Here is a 20338-nt window from a genome sequence, read left to right as displayed (position 1 = left end):
TATTATCGTATAAGATAAAAAATAATACGAACAATTAAATTCTTATGTAACTTAAAATGCTACAAATAAATGTAAAAAAAAATTGTAAATTATCAATTTATTTCTCTTACATACCGTAACTATGTATATGTAAATGTATTATAACATGTACATATATGTGTGTATATATTTGTATTTACACATGTTTGTTTATTTTATTTAATAATATTTTAATTATTTTTCTAATTGCTGAGTTTCTCAAATTTAAATATTCTGACGAAACTGCATCATTAACAACATTTTTTTTTTTGCTCTAAACGTAAACGTTTGACCATATTGACGTATGAGTTCTATGACAATCATACGCAAAGGGGGGAAAGTTCACTGAGATCTTCTGTATGTATGGTATATTTGTTGGCAAACATCAAAAGACCTATAGCACCATATTCATTAAAATGTCTTTTGTTATGGGTGAATAAGTCATTGAAATTATTTTTGCATGGAAAATTTCTATAAAAATCAATATTCGAAAGATTTCATGGTTAATATAAATGTATTTATTTATACATCATAGATTTTTTTCTGGCGAACATTCCCAAGGGAACAAATAGAATATTTTCTTACGTGGATGAATTTCGAACAATTAACATCGCTAGGAGGAAAATTGTGGAAAAATAAATAATGTAATTAATTTATGTATAGTACTAAAAAGCTAAATTTAATTAAAGTTTAAATCATTAGAATAAAGTTAAATTAATGTAATAAACTAAAATTAATTTAATTTTTAAATAATTAAGTTTCACTAAAATTAATTTCAATATAATTTAATTGAGATTTTTCTTTGGAAGAATTTAGAAGCCGTTTAGTATGGGGATTCCCATGGGCTCATATTTTTAAATAACTATATATAATATATTAAATTAAAAAATTAATTGAAACAAATATATACGGCCATAAGTTCGGCCAGGCCGAATCTTATGTACCCTCCACCATGGATTGCGTAGAAACTTCTACGAAAGACTGTCATCCACAATCGAATTACTTGGGTTGTGGTATCTTAAACCTTCTTAACACCGTTTTCTAAATTGTGAGTTAGTCCATACGTGGTATATATTAGACAAAAAGTTATGTATAGGTAAGTCTACAAATAACAAGTAAGGAAAGTCTAAAGTCGGGCGGGGCCGACTATATTATACCCCGCACCACTTTGTAGATCTAAATTTTCGATACCATATTTATCATATCCGTCAAATGTGTTTGGGCTATATATAAAGATTTGTCCCAAATACATATATTTAAATATCACTCGATCTGGACAGAATTTGATAGACTTCTACAAAATCTATAGACTCAAAATTTAAGTCGGCTAATGCACTAGGGTGGAACACAATGTTAGTAAAAAAATATGGGAAACGTTTAAATCTGAAGCAATTTTAAGGAAACTTCGAAAAATTTTATTTATGATTTATCGCTCGGTATATATGTATTAGAAGTTTAGGAAAATTAGAGTCATTTTTACAACTTTTCGACTAAGCAGTGGCGATTTTACAAGGAAAATGTTGGTATTTTGACAATTTTTGTCGAAATCAGAAAACCATATATATGGGAGCTATATCTAAATCTGAACCGATTTCAACCAAATTTAGCACGCATAGCTACAATACTAATTCTACTCCCTGTGCAAAATTTCAACTAAATCGGAGTTAAAAATTGGCCTCTGTGGTCATATGAGTGTAAATCGGGCGAAAGCTATATATGGGAGCTATATCTAAATCTGAACCGACTTCAACCAAATTTGGCACGCATAGCTACAGTGCTAATTCTACTCCCTGTGCAAAATTTCAACCAAATCGGAGCAAAAAATTGGCCTCTGTGGTCATATGAGTGTAAATCGGCCGAAGGCTATATATTGGAGCTATATCTAAATCTGAACCGATTTCAACCAAATTTGGCACCCATAGTACTAATTGTTCTTCTTGTGCAAAATTTTAAGCAAATTAGGGTAAAACTATGGCTTGTGGGGCCATATAAGTCCATATCGGGCGAAATATATATATGGGAGCTATATCTAAATCTGAACCGATTTCTTCCAAAATCAATAGGGATCTATTATGAGCCAAAACACATACTTATGCCAAATTTGAAGTCGATTGGACTAAAACTGCGACCTAGACTATGATTACAAAAATGTGTTCACGGACAGACGGACATCGCTATATCGACTCAAGAGCCCACCCTGAGAATTTTTGCCAAAGACACCATGTGTCTATCTCGTCTCCTTCTAGGTGTTGCAAACATATGCACTAACTTATAATACCCTGTTCCACAGTGTGGAGCAGGGTATAATTACGAATCGAAATGAACTTTTTACACGATACGTAGAGAGCCGGAATTGAAATATGGGGGTCGCTTATATGGGGGCTATATACAATTATGAACTTGATATGGACCAATTTTTGTGTGATTGGGTATCGATTTATCTGAGGGCTATAGACCGATATGGACCTATTTAGGCATGGTTGCTAACGACCATATACTAGCACAATGTACCAAATTTCAACTGACTCGGATGAAATTTGCTCCTCCAAGAGGCTCCAAAACCAAATCTCGGGATCGGTTTATATGGGAGCTATATATGACTATGGACTGATATGGACCACTTTTGGCATGGTTGTTAAATATGATATAGTACCACCACGTACCAAATTTCAACCAGATCGGATGAATTTTGCTTCTCCAAGGGGCTCCGGAGGTCAAATCTGGGGATCGGTTTATATGGGGGCTATATATAATTATGGACCGATGTGGACCAATTTTTTCAAGGGTGTTTGAGGCCATATATTAACACCACGTACAAAATATCAACTGAATCAGATGAATTTTGGTCTTCCAAGAGGCTCCTGAGGTCAAATCTGGTGATAGGTTTATATGGGGGCTATATATATTTATGCGCCGATGTGGACCAATTTTTGCATGGTTGCTAAGGATCATATACTAACACCATGTACCAAATTTCAGCCGGATCGGATGAAATTTGCTTCTCCTAGTGGTTCTGCAAGCCAAATTTGGAGGTCCGTTTATATGGGGGCTATACGTAAAAGTGGACCGATATGGCCCATTTGCAATACCATCCGACCTACATCAATAACAACTACTTGTGCCAAGTTTCAAGTCGATAGTTTGTTTCGTTCGAAAGTTAGCGTGATTTCAACAGACGGGCGGACGGACATGCTCAGATCGACTCAGAATTTCACCACGACCAAGAATATATACTTTATGGGGTCTAGAGCAATATTTCGATGTGTTACAAACGGTAGGAGGGTATACAAATGTTATGTTAAAGTCATGTAATTGATAAAGATAAGTAAATGTAATAAAATAAATCTAAACTAATTTAATTTTTACATTTATTTTATAATAATTAGGTTTCACTGCAATTAGTTTTAATATAATTAATTTTATTTTAATATAACTTAAATTAAATATAAATTAAATGATTAGTTTATTAATACTATATTAAACAGAATACCATGATGAAATTTATATGACACCATAGTGAGGGGATGCTAGGTATCTAGGTAGAAGCATAAGCCAGTTGAATACCATTTTTTTATTTTATCACACAAACACACAACCAAAATTTGTCAGAAGGATTTCGGTCATGCACACACACAAGCAAGAAAAAAATTGTTTTTATTTTACTGATTCTACCTTATAGGTGTACCCTGGGTACACCTATAGGCGATTACCATGAGTTCATATTTTTATATAATTACCCAGCAAAAAAAGCGTCGCCAAAAAATAGTAATAATGTTCTTTTTGGAAACGGATGTGGTGCAAAATTGGCGCAGAAGCGATGAATTTAACATGGGATTGTCATAGGACGGAAGTCCACCATTTCAAAAGTCGTTGCACTGAATTTGCATCACTTCTTAAGGTGTGATTCGAATTCAATGTTTTGTATGTGAATTAAGAATTTTTGTGATATTTTGATAAATAAATAATTTTTAAAATTGTTTATGATTTTGAATGCATTCTAACGCTTCTCTGGAACGTTTGACATCAAATATTATTAAAAACAAGCAAGTTTTCTAGAACGGATTTAGCATTTTTATCGGCAACATTTATATAATTTTTACCATTTTATTAATTCATAATATGTTTTTAACCTATTTAAAGTAAAAAAAAATTAAATTTCCCATTAAAAATATGAAAAAACGAGTTATAAAAAATTGACTCAAAGGAACTTCCTCTGCAGTTAAAATAAAGAACATCTTTGGGAGAAAAATTTTGGAAGTGCTTCTAAAGTTGTGCCTTTAGAAGAACTTCCAATTTTTTTTGCTGGATACTTTTAATATATTAAATAAAAAATTAATTAAAATAAACTGAGTTAATAATTAACATTAAATCATGTAATTGATGTCGGATATATTGACTTATATGTCTGAGCTAGTATTTTGATATAGCTCCAATCAAATTGCAAAATAGTTATAATTTAATACAATTTAAAATTCCTAATTGTAGCAAAGATACTAGAATTATAAAACCTGAGTACTGGAAACAAATTATCAACTACTAGCTACTACTAGACACGATGGGAATATTGATAATAATTGTCATAATTAAACGGAATGATTTATTGACAATTCAAATTTTACGATTTGTTGTTCAACTAATTGTATACTCGTTCACAAACCATTTCGTAATGTTCGCCTCTACCGACTAGACTAAATTCTATCGCCTTACCCATTAAAAAGTTGTTGTTTCTGTAGCAGCTTGAAGAAGCTGATATGAGAATTCTTAAGTTCATGACTTTGACTTCGCTCCGGTTTCATCGCAGCCGAAAGCTCAAAATTTTGGCAAAAATGCTACTTTTCTTTTTTTATCATACATTTACTGTATGATTAAAATAAACAATAAATAAATAAATAAATAATTTTGGCAAAACATACTGACTTAAACCAATTATTTTGATTAATTGGCGGCTATGTTTGAGTCGAGATGAGTCGACGGCTCGACTAAAATGTGTAAAATGTAAATGGCGTTGTTTGGAGTCTCACCACTATTATCCATTAGTGTCGCTGGTGGTTAGCTAACACCCAGAAAAAAATGACCCTTTCTTTAAGTTAAAACAAGTAAGGAAAGTCTAAAGTCGGGCGGGGCCGACTATATTATACCCTGCACCACTTTGTAGATCTAAATTTTCGATACCAAATTTGGCACGCATAGCTGCAATGCTAATTCTACTCCTTGTGCAAAATTTCAATTAAATCGGAGTAAAAGATTGGCCACTGTGGTCATATGAGTGTAAATCGGGCGAACGATATATATGGGAGCTAAATCTAAATCTGAACCGATTTCAATAAAATTTGGCACACTTGACTATAGTAGTATAGTATAGTACGCCTAGTGCAAAATTTCAACCAAATTGGGGTAAAACTCTGGCTTCTGGGACCGTATTAGTCCATATCGGGCGAAAGATATATATGGGAGCTATATCTAAATCTGGACCAATTTCAATAAAATTTGGCACACTTGACTATAGTACTAATTGTTCTCCTTGTGCAAAATTTTAAGCAAATTAGGGTAAAACTCTTGTTTCTGGGGCCATTTAAGTCCATATCGGCCGAAATATATATATGGGAGCTATATCTAAATCTGAACCGATTTCTTCCAAAATCAATAGGGGTTATTCTGAGCCAAACACACATACTTGTGCCTAGACATTGATTACAAAAATGTGTTCACGGACAGACGGACATGGCTATATCGACTCAGGAGCCCAACCTGAGCATTTTTGCCAAAGACACCATGTGTATCTCATCTCCTTCTGGGTGTTGCAAACATATGCACTAACTTATAATACCCTATTCCACAGTGTGGCGCAGGGTATAATGAACTCATTGTGAAGGAAGTTGAACTTCGTATAGCGCCAAAGACATTTTTATTTGTTTGAACGATGTGATTTTCGTAGAAATTACATTAGTTAAAATGTTCCTATATTTATGTACCACTATACTACAGAATGAAAAAAATTTAACTGAATTGAATTCATATATGGAATGATTTTATTCAACTTTTTTCATTAATTTGCACAAATCTTACATGTTTGTGGTAAATCTTTTACTCCAAAATGAGAACTGCTTACAATTTTATTTATTAACTAGGGTAACCCGGACCGCTTCGCTGCGCCTCCCGAATCATATTTTCGTTAGCTTAGTCAACCATATCCTTCGATCTGAAAACAAATTCGAAAAGATTTGAACTCTTTTAAAGAGTAGGGTCTGGGGAAGTCTGGCACAAAAACTGAAGTACTGATTACACACAAAGAAAATTTCATTAAAATTGAGCCAACGAAAATGTTTCATTGATATAACGAAAAATTTTCATAAATAAATCGTTAATAGTTCGAAACGTTACGTTGATTAACAGAAAATTCGTTATAATAACGAAAAATTTCATTGTATTAACGAATTTGTTTCATTGGCTCACTTTTAATGAAACATTTCGTTAATATAACGAAACTTTTTCTATCAGTGTAATCACTTCATGGTTTCCACACACGTGTCCCGTACATTTAAAAAAAATCAAACTACTTGCCTTTTCGTTTGTATACAGAAATAGGGCGGTTATGCAGGTGTAAAACGGACCGGCTTAACAAACGTCGGGTAGGGTGTGTTCCCTTTCAACCAAATTTTTGTTTTTTAATTGTTCTGTATTCAAATTGTTGGACAATCTTCTACATTTTCTCTGAATTTCAAGCGTGCTTTGTCAAGAGGGGTATACTTCTCCTCAACATACCGTCCAATAAATCGGAAAAAGTAAAAGTACTTAAAAATTGACCATATTAACATTTGTTAAAGTGTTGGACACGGACCGGTATATATTTGGGAAAGGCATGTTCCTTTCCCAAATATATTCCGGAAAATGAAGCACCCTCTACATTGTCAATTTCATGTAAATTTAAGTTTTTTACTTAAACAAGTCTGACAGAAGCCTGTGGAAAAATCATAAAATTATGTACCGAGCTTCCATTTATCGACAATCCTCTACTTTCTATTTTCAAAACATCGTTCAAAAGGGAACTCCCCTCCTTCTCTCCTCTCCGACGAGATATCGTAAATTCATGTGCCCTATATTCATTTCACAAACTACCAAACTTCACTATTCCCCTTCCCCAAACATACACTCAAAAAAAGTTTTCTTGGATCGAAAGATTTTGACCTTCCCTTAAGGATTTTGGTATTGATTCCGAGCCAAAGATGCGGCTTCTTGAAAATAAAGACATTTTTTGACGGACCTCCCTGGCTTTAAATCTAGGATCAATAAAATTAAAATTGGATACAGATCTCATTCATCGAGTTTTTATTTTCTTTTAGCGATATATTAATAAAGGTATTTATGTAAAAACAAATTCCAATTTCAAAATCTTTAAATCGTCAGGTACTTCAAAGTAAAACCAGTTTCTTAATGCTAACAAAATTTTAAACCAAAGATGCAAATCCGTAAAATAAGTCTTAGCCTATATTTGAAGCGTTTTTATCTTAAATTTAAAAAATCAATATGTCAATTGAGTTAAAGACGATTTCTTTAAATTAAAAATGTTTTTCTTTATTTTAAGGAAAATTGCCTTACTTCAAAAATCTACAACTTCAGCAGAGAGACGCAAAAATTCAAGATTTGTGTCCTATATTTACTGAAAAAAATGTTGAAGCAAGGATTATAAACTTTCTTTTAATTAAAATGTCATTGTTTTAAAGAATTTTGTCCTTAGCATTGTGTAAATTTTGACTCCTAAAATTTAAGTGGCATAATCTTCCATATTAGGTCAATATTTTTTTCAGTATACATCGAAAAATCATGTACCCTGTATAAATTTCTCCCAATTTCAAGTTAATCGGAGAAGGTTGGATTTTGCTCTTTTTTTGTAAAGGGACGCCACTTTCTCGGCAAATTCCAAGAAAATCTGTAAACTTTCCTTCAAGTTTCATAGTGTGGGACAAGAGAAGGTTCCCGTCTAAATACCCAAAAATTAAGTTCGCCATATTGAATTCATAACATTCCCCTGCGGCCTTTGTAAATTTCATTCTAGTTTTTTTTCAGTTTTAGAGGAGGTCTCCCTCCCCGTCGCAATATCGAAAAATGATATAGCGTATATTGTGTAGACGTCCGAGAAAATCTCAAGCAAATTATAAGCCCAATTTGTAAACAGCAAGGCAGCGTTGCCAATTTAGCTTTTTTCCCGCTAGATTTGGCTTTTTTGAAGACGTTTAGCGGGGAAAAAATTTATTTAGCTTTTAGCTTTTTTTCTGGCTTTTTTTCATGACCCTTTTAGATATTTTTGGCTTTTTTATTTTCGACATGTTCCTATAGAAATATGGATAAAACTTCGTTTTTTGTCTAAGTCTTGCTGCCAGAATAAGGTTTTCCACATATTTCAAAGCTCAATTGAAGCCTTAATAATTATTCCAGCCATTATGCGGACATTTTTGCAGCAAATACACCTTCTTGTAAAGTTTTTTCCTCGTTATCGTAAACTTTAAATCTACTATTACCATACAAATTGCTTATATAAACTGTCAGTAAATTATTAGGAATAATAGCATTTGGCTCGTTTATCCTTTTTATGTTATTATAATACGGATGCGAATTTTGGTTATAATAGCATTTGTGAATTTCTCTTATATAAACTGTTTTCCTTGTCCATAAGCCGATAAAATTGTTTTGTCCTTTTAGTTAAGTGATTCAACTTAAAAATGGGTATCTTTTCATGAAAGAAGGCTAGGGTCAATTCTACAAAATTCTTAAAATTAATTAAATAGTCTTTAAATTTGTGGAGTTTTTGTATGTTGACCACAAACCAAAATAGCGTTCAAAAATAGAAGAGGTTTTTCATTTTATTTTGAAAACGTATACACAGAATAATTTCTACTTAAAGTCGAGTCGGAATTTGGAAATTTAAGTTGTCGTTAGCACGTTGTTAAAGCACTGTGATAGCTCATGAAGAAAAAGCTGAAAAAAACAAATAAATTCAAATTTGACTCGGAATCAATACCAAAATCTTAAAATTCAACCGTCGAACGGAACGGACGTGTTTTTTAATAGCGGATAAAATCATCGTAATAAGTACCTACTACGAATTTCAAGTGTGGTGGGATATTAGGCCACCATGCAGAGAAATTCAAAGACATCCACTGGGTTGCTAACTTCAGGGCCCAGTGGACGGGTATCGACTGAAGTTATAAATTTGGGCAATGACCAAGAGTTAGGCCCAATTAGTCGACCTGTAGACGGGTCGACAGGTGGCGACAATTTGACAAGTCGGACCTTTTCCAAGGTAACGGCATCAAAAGGAGGTAATCCCTCACGAAAGAGATTCAAAGAACGCAGAAATGCTTTGTTTATCCTAAAGAAATTAGGATCAGTCGACCCAAGCACGTTGTCGGCTAAACAAAGCGATTCCTTAAAATTGGCTCAAGGAATTCTTGGCGCTGGAAAAAGGGAACGATCACCGGATGAGCTGCCATCCTCCAAAAGGGATCAACGATCGTTTGCCTCAGTTGCTAAAGACAGCCTTGTGATGGCTATCATAAATAAAGGAGCATTGGACGGTATGGTTCCAAAGCAAAAATGGGGGGAAATTGAGAATGCTTTGTCTGGCGTCTACTCACAGGTGCTGGAAAAGTTTCCCGGTCCAGATCCTCGACACCAAGAGGCTGGTTGGTATCAAGGACGATTTAAGCTAGTCGCATTTGAGGACCAGAGGTCTATAGAATGTTTTAAAGCTGCTCTGATACTAATTGGTGAAGTTTGGGAAGGAGCTGCTCTAGAGTTAGTCGAGAAAAAAGACATACCGGCTAGACCAAGAGCACATGCGTGGATACCTGCAAACCCTCCTGACCCTGAATCTATTTTAAATAGACTGAAACAATGCAATCCAGATCTTCCAACAGCTGATTGGAAGGTTGGCCGTTTGGATGAAGTGGATGGGCCAAGACGGCATGCAGTGTTTATATTGAACACTCAGTCTTTGCCACATCTAGCAAAGTCCCAGGGCCGTGTATGTTATGGCTTTCATTATATCCAAATGAAGGTGTATAAAAACGATCAGCTAAAGGATTCAGAAATGGACAAGCCTCTGTCTGAATCAGAAGTAAGCGGATCCTCTTGCGAAGTCGAGGGGGATACCAAGACATTTGAAGACATGGATAGATACCGTATGCGTGAGGAGGCTTCTACTGCCTCAGAACTCACCAAAGTTGAACCTATGGTTATTGCGAGAGTCACCGATATCTCTGAAGAGGACATTCTTGATGACTCGATTGAAGCGGCTGATGTGACGGTTGTTGAAAATCTCGATGGTCCTACGGATCCTCCAGATAAATCTTCATCATTGTAAGGCTGCATGTGCTGCCTTAAAAGTTCTCCTGATGAAAGGGGACATAGATATAGTTCTTATTCAAGAACCATATGTTTATAAAAACAAAATATGTGAATTAAGTACTCCGGGGTTCAAACTATTGCAGTATAGTGGTAATGATGTAAATCGAGCCTGTATAATTGCTAAAAACGAGCTCAACTTGTTTCTGCTTCCTTCAATGTGCAATACAGACACTGTCGTTGCCAGTTTAGAAATAGCCAAATGCAAATATTGGGTATCTTCGGTCTACATGGGACATGACAGGGAGATGCCTCCATATGCCGTTAAGACCTTAGTGGAGGAGTCACGGAAAACAAAGACGAAACTCATTATGGGATGCGATGCGAATGCACATCATAGTATATGGGGAAGTAGTGATACTAATGCAAGGGGAGAGTCGCTAATAGAGTTTATTTTGCGTACTAATCTGGTAGTTTGCAACAAGGGAGATGTCCCAACCTTTGTCACTAAAAACAGGCAAGAGGTTTTGGACATCACCTTGGCCTCGCAAGAACTGAATGAAATGATATCTGAGTGGCAGGTTTTAAGTGAACACAGCTTCTCAGATCATCGCTACATCAGTTTCAAATTTGATGTTCATATCACCAAGATCATATTTCCGCCAAATGTTAGGAAAGCTGACTGGAATAGGTATAGGGAATCGTTCAATATGATGATACCGGAAATAACAGAGACAACTATGAGAAATGTGCAAGATATCGAACACGCAGTGGAGCGGATTACTAAGGCCTTCAACATCTCACTGAAAGCTGCATGCCCTAGAGGAAAGCCAAGGGGGAAACATCGACCACCATGGTGGTCTACGGAATTAAGTAATATGAGGAAATCCTGCAGGAAGCTCTTTAACAAGGCAAAGTCCACCAGAGCCCCTGAGGACTGGGACGCTTACAAGAAGAATCTGAGAGGATACAAGCGAGAACTGAGAAAGGCTCAGCATAACTCTTGGAATGCTTACTGCAGCAGTATTGAGAATACGTCCGAGGCTTCCAGACTACGGAAGGTTCTAGCATCCACCAACTCCGCTCCAGGTTTCATTAAAACATCGGAGGGCAATTGGACAACGTCCAGTGAGGAGACGCTGGAGGTACTATTGGACACACATTTTCCTGGAAATCAGACGGTTGAACCATGTACTGGCGGTGCCACAGTTGCTCAGCGGTCGTTTCCTGTCGAGGAAATTGTATCGGAAACTAGAATAAGATGGGCGCTAAATAGCTTTGGACCATTCAAATCCCCTGGACCTGATGGAATTACTCCGGCGGAGTTACAAGCTGTAACTGACAAAATTATCCCCTGGTTGTCGGTGAAATATAAAGGATGTATCAACTTATCATATATCCCAGGAAAGTGGAGGGAAACAAAAGTCGTTTTCATACCTAAAGCGGGAAAAGCCTCTCACTCGAGGGCGAAGGATTTCCGACCAATCAGCTTATCCTCATTCCTACTTAAGACTCTGGAGAGGATGATAGATATTTATCTTAGAACTAGCATCGATTCAAGTTTGTTCTCGAAACGACAGCATGCATACTCGAAGGGCAGGTCTACTGAGACCGCACTACATGAACTAGTCAGCTTTATTGAAAGCTCACTATCTGTCAAAGAATACACAATCGTGGCGTTTCTAGACATCGAAGGGGCGTTCAATAATGTCCATCCGAGCTCGATATTAAATGGACTGACAACTCTGAATGTTGATCCATGTATACTCAGGCTGTTAGACGAACTGCTAATGAAGAGACGTATTTCAGCCACAATAGGACAAGCAAACATACAAAAGTATGTGAACAGAGGCACTCCTCAAGGAGGAGTTCTATCACCTCTTCTTTGGAATGTTGCTATAAACGACCTTCTGGTTTCCCTAGAAAAAGAAAGGATACAAGTGGTGGCATACGCAGATGATGTGGCGCTAGCAGTCAGGGGAAAATTCCCATCAACAATTAGAGATATTATACAGAGAGCCCTCCGGATGACTGAGAAATGGGCGAAAGATAATGGTCTTGGGGTAAATCCTGCAAAGACAGAAATAGTCATGTACTGCAAAGATCGCAAAACTCCCACAGTTAGGCCCATTTCCTTAGGGGGTATTGAAATTCCCTTTAGGGAGTGTGCAAAATACCTTGGCGTTATTTTGGACAGGAAGCTGAACTTTAAGCTTAATATTGAAGAAAGGGCGAGGAAAGCAACGGTAGCTTTATACTCGTGCAAAAAGGCAATAGGGAAAAAGTGGGGACTGAAACCAAAAATTGTACATTGGCTATACACGGCAGTGGTTAGACCTATAATGCTATATGGTGTTGTAGTCTGGTGGCCGGCACTTCAGCAACCGACAGGTTTAGATAAAGTTCAGCGTATGGCGTGCTTGTGTATCTCAGGTGCATTCAGCAAGACAGGAACAAACTCCCTTAATGTCATACTGCATCTATTGCCTTTAGACATTTTGGCCAAACAGTCAGCTGCAACAACGGCTGTGCGGTTGCGCGAGCTATCGCTGTGGTCGGAAAAAAGTTACGGTCACAGTTCGGTCCTCAAAATAATGCCAGATGTGCCTAACGTAGTGGATTACACTTTGGCGAGTCCACTTTTCGACAAAAAGTTTGAGACTCTAATTCCCAACAGTGAGGCGTGGTGTACACGGACCCCGGGGAATAAAAGATATATAGATTTCTACACTGATGGCTCCAAATTGGATGGCCAAGTGGGTTTCGGAGTATATTCTAAAGATCTGGAACTTCGAATAGCGAAAAGATTACCTGATCACTGTAGTGTTTTTCAGGCTGAAATATTAGCAATAAGAGAGGTGGCGAATTGGCTGAGAAGTAATGTTCCAAAAAATGTGGGCATTAATATATACTCAGACAGTCAACCTGCAATAAAATCCTTGGACTCTGTGTTCCTCAACTCGAAAACGGCCATCGATTGCCGCAAATCTCTCAATGAGATGGCTGAGCAGTACAATATTCACCTAATATGGGTGCCTGGCCATAGGAACATACCGGGGAACTGCGAAGCGGATGAGTTGGCAAGGCTAGGGACTACCTTACATATTCCAGGGGAACTAGAATTTGTTGGTATGCCCCTAGCTACCTGCAAGTTCATGCTGCGTGAGAAGGCTGTTATGATGGCAAATGTTCGATGGGAGAATTGCAAGGGTTGTAACGACACCAAGCAAATATGGCCCCATTTCAACTTAAACCGCACACTAGATATGCTAATGTTCTCGAGACGTCAGATATCACTCCTGATATCTGCTATAACGGGTCGCTGCCTGATAGGAGATTTTGCAAAAACTATTGGCGCGAAGTATAATGACTATTGTATGAGCTGTCATGATGCGGAGGAAAAAGAATCAATTAAACACCTCTTGTGTGAGTGTCCTGCATTTTGTGTAAAGCGCAAGCAACTTTTAGGAGCATATAGCTTCAGATTACTGGCGGATCTGGAAAACGTTAACTTAAGCAGTCTGCTAATATTTTTGGAACAATCTGGTTGGTTCAACAAAGAAAAATAATCAAGAAGGTTCAGCGGTTAAAACTAGAAGTGCCCATATGTAATAGGTACTTTTAGTTAATGTGGTATCACAATGGACTGAATAGTCTAAGTGAGCCTGAATCTTAATCGGGCTGCCACTTTAACCTAACCTAACCTAATACCAAAATCATTAGTGTACAAAATATTTGGAACCGAACATAGAAATAATTAAAGAAATAAAGTTTTGAATGTGGTATTATTTTTTTAACATAAAAAAATGCAATGGAAAAAATCGTAGTGATAGGATCAAAACAAATCTGCTATTTATTAATGGAATGGATTTACATTTACGAAAATTGGACAACAATAGGTTTGTATGGGAAGTTTTCCAATAAAAGTTATTCAGTATAAACTTGCAAGACAGAATGGGTTTTATTCTCTTAATAATATTAGGAGAAGTGTACACGTTCACGAATTTATCATTAATTCAGTTAAAACGAAATATATTGATATTTCTAATGCAGTTCTATGAGACATTGGACTTGTTGATGATTAACCAGCTGATAATTGCAAGTTTACCGGAAAAAAATTTTTACTAGGAAATATAAATGAAGGAATTCCAGTAAAATTTGTGATAGTAATCAAAATGTATCGAGTACGCACACAGAGCTAATATGACTTAGATTTTCCTACAGTCTCACAGAAATGGAAGTAAAATGAATACAATTAAAATAATATGCATTTTAGGTGAAATAAAGCCTTTAAGTTTGTTAAATTTCAATCAAAAATGTGACTTTTGATACAAATAAATTTAGCTTTTTTTCTAGCTATTTTTTATCATTTTTTAGCTTTTTTTGTCTAGTTTTTTGGACAAATCTAGCGGGTTTTTGTGAAACAATTCTGGCAACGCTGCAGCAGGGCAAGGGGAGGCCCTCTTCCCTTCCGAATATCACAAAATCAGATATCCATTATAATAATATAACCTACCCCACATCCTCTGTACATTTCAAGTAAATTGGAAAAGTTTAATTGTTTCACGGTATGTACTTGAGGAGAAATGAGGTCTCCCTGAGATCCAAATATTGAAAAATCATATACCTCATAAAAATTTCATAATTTCCCCCAAGTTCTCGGTAAAATTTCAGTAAGTCGATAAATTTTAGTTTTTTCACTGTATTTAAAAAAAAATATCGGACAAAGGGGAGGCCCCCTCCTCGACCAAATGTCGAAAAATAAAGTAGTTGTTCTTTGCCTGGAGTTGCATCAGAGATGGTGCTGTATATAAAAGAGATTTCCCCGCTATTCCGTTGAAACTTTTCTTGAATTTTCTTTGCTAAATTTTTTTCACTAATTTAAAATAACAAATATTTTATATATTTTATTTGTTACTTATTATATTATTTTACTAAATTATTTTTTAACAATCTCTCTGTATACCATAACAACACCATACAAACATATCGATGACACAACACCATACAAACATATCGATAAAAGAAATATAGAAAAATTTCCTATATTCTAACAAGTGTGTTTCCTTAAGTTTTGAAAGGATTGAATACTTCTTAGTAAGAATGGACTAAAATATTTTTCTATGACAAGTGTTATTCGTATGTATGATAAGCTTTCTATAATAAAAAAAGTCAGAAGTCATTTTATAAGAAATTTTACTAAATTTGAGGAAACTTGGTTATAGTTCGATTTTTGTTTATTTTTACGAATGCTTTGTTATCAGTGAAAAAAAAAATTCTTGTTCAGTAGAAAATTTTTATACGCAGCGAAGAAAACAGAATTTGTAAAATTCCATGCTTTATTCTAGTTAATGAACTATTCCTAACTGCTTTCAGTTTAGGATTTTTTTTACAGAAACAAGTAAATTTTATTATTTCACACAAAAATTTAAATGCACGGATGAAAAAGACTGTTTTTCATATGTTTGGCTATAAACATTATATGTTTGGAACACAAATTTTTAAACACAATATTTTTGAGTGCAAGCATATAATGTTCATAAACTAGCATAACATGTTTGGGACATATATGTTAATATGTTAGAACATATTATGTTTGAGACATAAAATGTTTGTAAATATAATATGCTTGGATGCAAACATATATTAATTTAGAAATAGCCTATAAACATATATGTGTTTAGTAGCTTGGAGCGCTATTTAACAGGGAGCGATATTGAATTAAGTTGGTTGTTATTGCTTGTTATTACAAAATTAACATTTTATTTTTCCTTGGGCAATTGATCAGCTACTTCTTTGATCCTTACAAACTGTGTGGTCCGCTGTTCGAATCCCCGTCCGGCAAAAGGTAAAATTAAAATAAAAAAAATCATACAATTGAATAATTTCTTCTACAATGTTTGTATTACAGAAAAAGGTGCTAAGAACTAAAAAATCTCGTGGAAGTGAGAAAGATGTGGGGGAATATACAATTGGGCAGAAACAAAATTTTGAGCATTCAGGTCGAAAACCTATGTTGTTAGCACCTATATTACCTGTTTATTTTCATAATTCGTTATGATTGTAAATATATAAATAAATAAAATTTTGAGCACAATATTGTTTGGGAGAATTTTTTTAAGCATATAATATTTTTGGGTGCAAAATGCTTCCAAACATATTATATGTTCACATAATAACATATTGTTTTTTGGAAGACAACATTATTGAATTTTGATGCAAAAATTATTAGAATCAAAATCAAAAAGTGGGATATCGCAAACTTCAAAATTTGAAAATTTTGATTCTTCGAGTTTTATAAATTTTTCGAGTTTTCGACTTTTTCAAAATTGGGAATTTTGAAATTTTTGAGCTGCGGTTAAACCGGATAATTTTATACGTTTATACTCGCCGTATGTCTGTTCAAATAAATATATCGTCTACAGATATTGTGAGATATACATGCATAATATTCCCCTTTTAACCCAATAACGAGTTTTCTACTTTTTGGCAAAATGTCGATTAGTATCCAAAGACGATTACACTTTTCACCTAATCTAAACTTTGTACTCGATTAAAAGTGTTTTAATTTTTTTTTTTAATTTTTCAATTTTCTTTAATGAACGGACCAAAATTCCAATTAGTGTTAAATTTGCAAACATCAATAATGGTTAATCCCAAACTTCGAATAATTCTACGCCTAGATTGTAGTTTTACTCAAACATTGTAGCGTATACGTTACATTATCAGCCAATTTATCGTAATCATACGCTACCAAGGTATGTTGCATCTATGTTTATTTGTATATGTTTACATAACGCACATCCAGTCAGAGCCAAAGATAAATTTCTCCCATTGCAATTGGCAAGAGAATCGAGAATCTCAAATTCAAGCTGTAAGGCTCACGTTCTTATACCAAAACAAAAAAAGTTAAAAGTTTTTTGAGCCTGTAGGAACGTGGTGAATTTTCGAACATCGCATTATCTGAGGAGAAAAATTTCAAATTTCATTTGTACTCGTAGAACATTTAATATCAGAATTTTTAAGCGGTGGTAAGGTGGACGTGTATATTTAAACCTTGTTTCGGTATATTGAACGAAAACCCAGTCCAAAGAAAACCAGTCACTCGAATTCGAATCAATTTGGGTTTATGTATTAGTTTCGTTTGTATAAGAATACATTGATTATGAAAAATGAGTATTTCACAAATTTTTGGATTGAGAATTCATTCAAATGTTAGCAATGTTCTACTTTTTTGGTATTTTAGGGCCACAAATAGGTGTGACGAATGGGGTACGTATCGGTCTTGCGTGGTATAGGCCCCATATAGACCGATGTCTGTATTTGACTTCTTGGGCTTTTAGAAGCCCTAATTTTTATCAGATTTTCCCTGAAATTAGAAATCTAGAGGTATTTTAGGACCACGCCATTTAGGCGTGGCGAATGGGGTGCGTATGGGTGTATGTAGGTTAGGTTAGGTTAGGTGGCAGCCCGATGTATCAGGCTCACTTAGATTATTCAGTTCATTGTGATACCACATTGGTGAACTTCTCTCTTATCACTGAGTGCTGCCCGATTCCATATTAAGCTCAATGACAAGGGACCTCCTTTTTGTAGCCGAGTCCGAACGGCGTTCCACATTGCAGTGAAACCACTTAGAGAAGTTTTGAAACCCTCAGAAATGTCACCAGGGATAATCCACCGCTGAAAATTTTTTGGTGTTCGGTCGAAGCAGGAATGGGACCCACGACCTTGTGTATGCAAGGTGGGCATGCTAACCATTGCACCACGGTGGCTCCCAATAGGACCCATATAGACCGATGTCTGTATTTGACTTCTTGGGCTTTTAGAAGCCCTAATTTTTTATTAGATATTCTCTGAAATTAGAAATCTAGAGGTATTTTAGGACCACGTCATTTAGGCATGGCGAATGGGGTGCATATGGGTGTATGTAGACCGATTTACCGATTTGACTTCTTGGGCTTCTAAAAGCCTGTATTTTTAAAAGATTTTCCTGAAAAGGGTATCTACAGGTTTAGAGCCGAAAAGAGCTATACCTATATGGTGATTGTTAAAGCCTCCATATAAATCGATTTCCCAATTTGACTTCTTGAGGGGATAGAAGGCGCACTGGTCATCGAAATTGCTTCAAACTAAAAGTAAAATTTCCCGATTTTACTTCTTGTACTCATTCGTATAATGGGGATACAACTTTAAAGAATTTAGATAGTAAATTAAAGTGTTATTTTATTGCACGCTTACACGTGTTGTTTAAGATCCTTCAATATTCAAACAAAAATTGTTCTTATAAATCAAGAATCTGATGTTAACGATCAGGTTTATATTTCATTTATGGTGGTACGTATTAAAGATTCAGCCCAGGCCGAACTTGTGTTATTGTATAATGATTATATTTTTTTCAGATAAGTTAATTTATTACTATCCCTAATAATAATTTTAATTTTGTTATTTTATATTTGCATGTTATTACAAATTTTAATACGAGCTTATAGGATATGAAGATTAAGGTATTGGTATTATTAAGTTAGTGAAATGTTATGAAAATATGAGATACCAACCTCCACAAGCCTGACTATAAACATGTTTTATTGCTGGCTAAGTCGAATTTCCATAGTTTTTAGTGTAAATATGGCGGGGTGAGATTTTATATTTATATATTATTTCAACGTTCAAATTTCTGCTGGGGTTTTTATTGATTTTCTATTCTCGTTTGCAACATTTAATTGCCAAAATTTTAAGTTTTTTTTCTTCAAAAAACTTCATCGAATGTGGAAGAAAATAGATAGATGCGGATGCGGAACAACTTCGAATTTTATTTTTGATGTATACCTGTTATTAGATTTTTCATCTGATCCATCTTGACATCTACAATCTCATACAGCTGTATATGTACATTTGAATCGTGTTTTTTGGTTTCTTCTCACTATTATTGGCATTGATATAATTTCAATAATTTTAATTTAGTTATGAATAATTGACTACAACAAGAAAAAATACAGTAAAATATATAATAAAAAATGCAAAAAAAAAACTAAAGCAATATTATTAATACATATTACCAATCACTTCTACTTATTCAACAACCATGTGGGTGTAGGTATGTGTGTGTCTGTGTGTGTAGAACCATGCATCATACAATTTTATCGTTATTTTTGACGCTACACTTGTAGATGTTCTTTTGATTTTATTTATTTATTATTTTATTTTTTTTTTGTTTGATATTTTTTTTTCTTAAATTCTCAAAACTACACAAATATGAGTGTAATTTTAAAAATAGATTGTGCTATAAATAAGTAAAACAAAATAACATAAAAAAACACAAAAACTAAAACCAAAAACAACTATAATAACAACAAACGAAATAAAAACGAAGACGGAATTTTCAAGAAGAATATCTTTGAAAAATGTATCGAAAACAATTGTTACAAGATAAATTCTGAAATTCTTCCGCATTATGGGAGGGTAAACATCCACATTTTTCGTATATCTCAAAATACTCTAGTCACCATTATGATGATTTTTCTTATGGACTCTGGTTATCTTACATGACAAACCCCCAAAAAATAACAAATGATTGGATGGATGATGTGTGAAACAAAGCTATAAGGAAAAAGAACAAGAAGAAGTAGATGGTGTTCTCCCATGCAAATTTGGTATTACAAACACATATGTATGTACCCCTTGGCTAGGAAAAATTATTATAATAATGGAGGAAATTGCCACACCAAGTCTATTTCCATGGGTTTGCTTTTGGATTGGGGAGAAAGGAGGAATAATACAGGAGGATTTGTCTTGGCATACATTTGTATTTACGTGTGCCTGTATATATTTGATTTGCCTATATGTAAAGTTATAAAATGATCTCTCACAAATGTTTGTTGTTTCTTATTCTCCTATAGTATGTAGCTGAGTATCTAAAAAGAGTATAAAGATTTTCTATTCTCTTTTTATCTCTTCCCATTTGGTATAGCATGTTTTG

This window comes from Haematobia irritans, chromosome 5 (genome assembly GCF_050003625.1).
Source record: "Haematobia irritans isolate KBUSLIRL chromosome 5, ASM5000362v1, whole genome shotgun sequence".
Taxonomy (NCBI): Eukaryota; Metazoa; Arthropoda; class Insecta; order Diptera; family Muscidae; genus Haematobia; species Haematobia irritans.
This window is presented reverse-complemented; position numbering follows the sequence as displayed.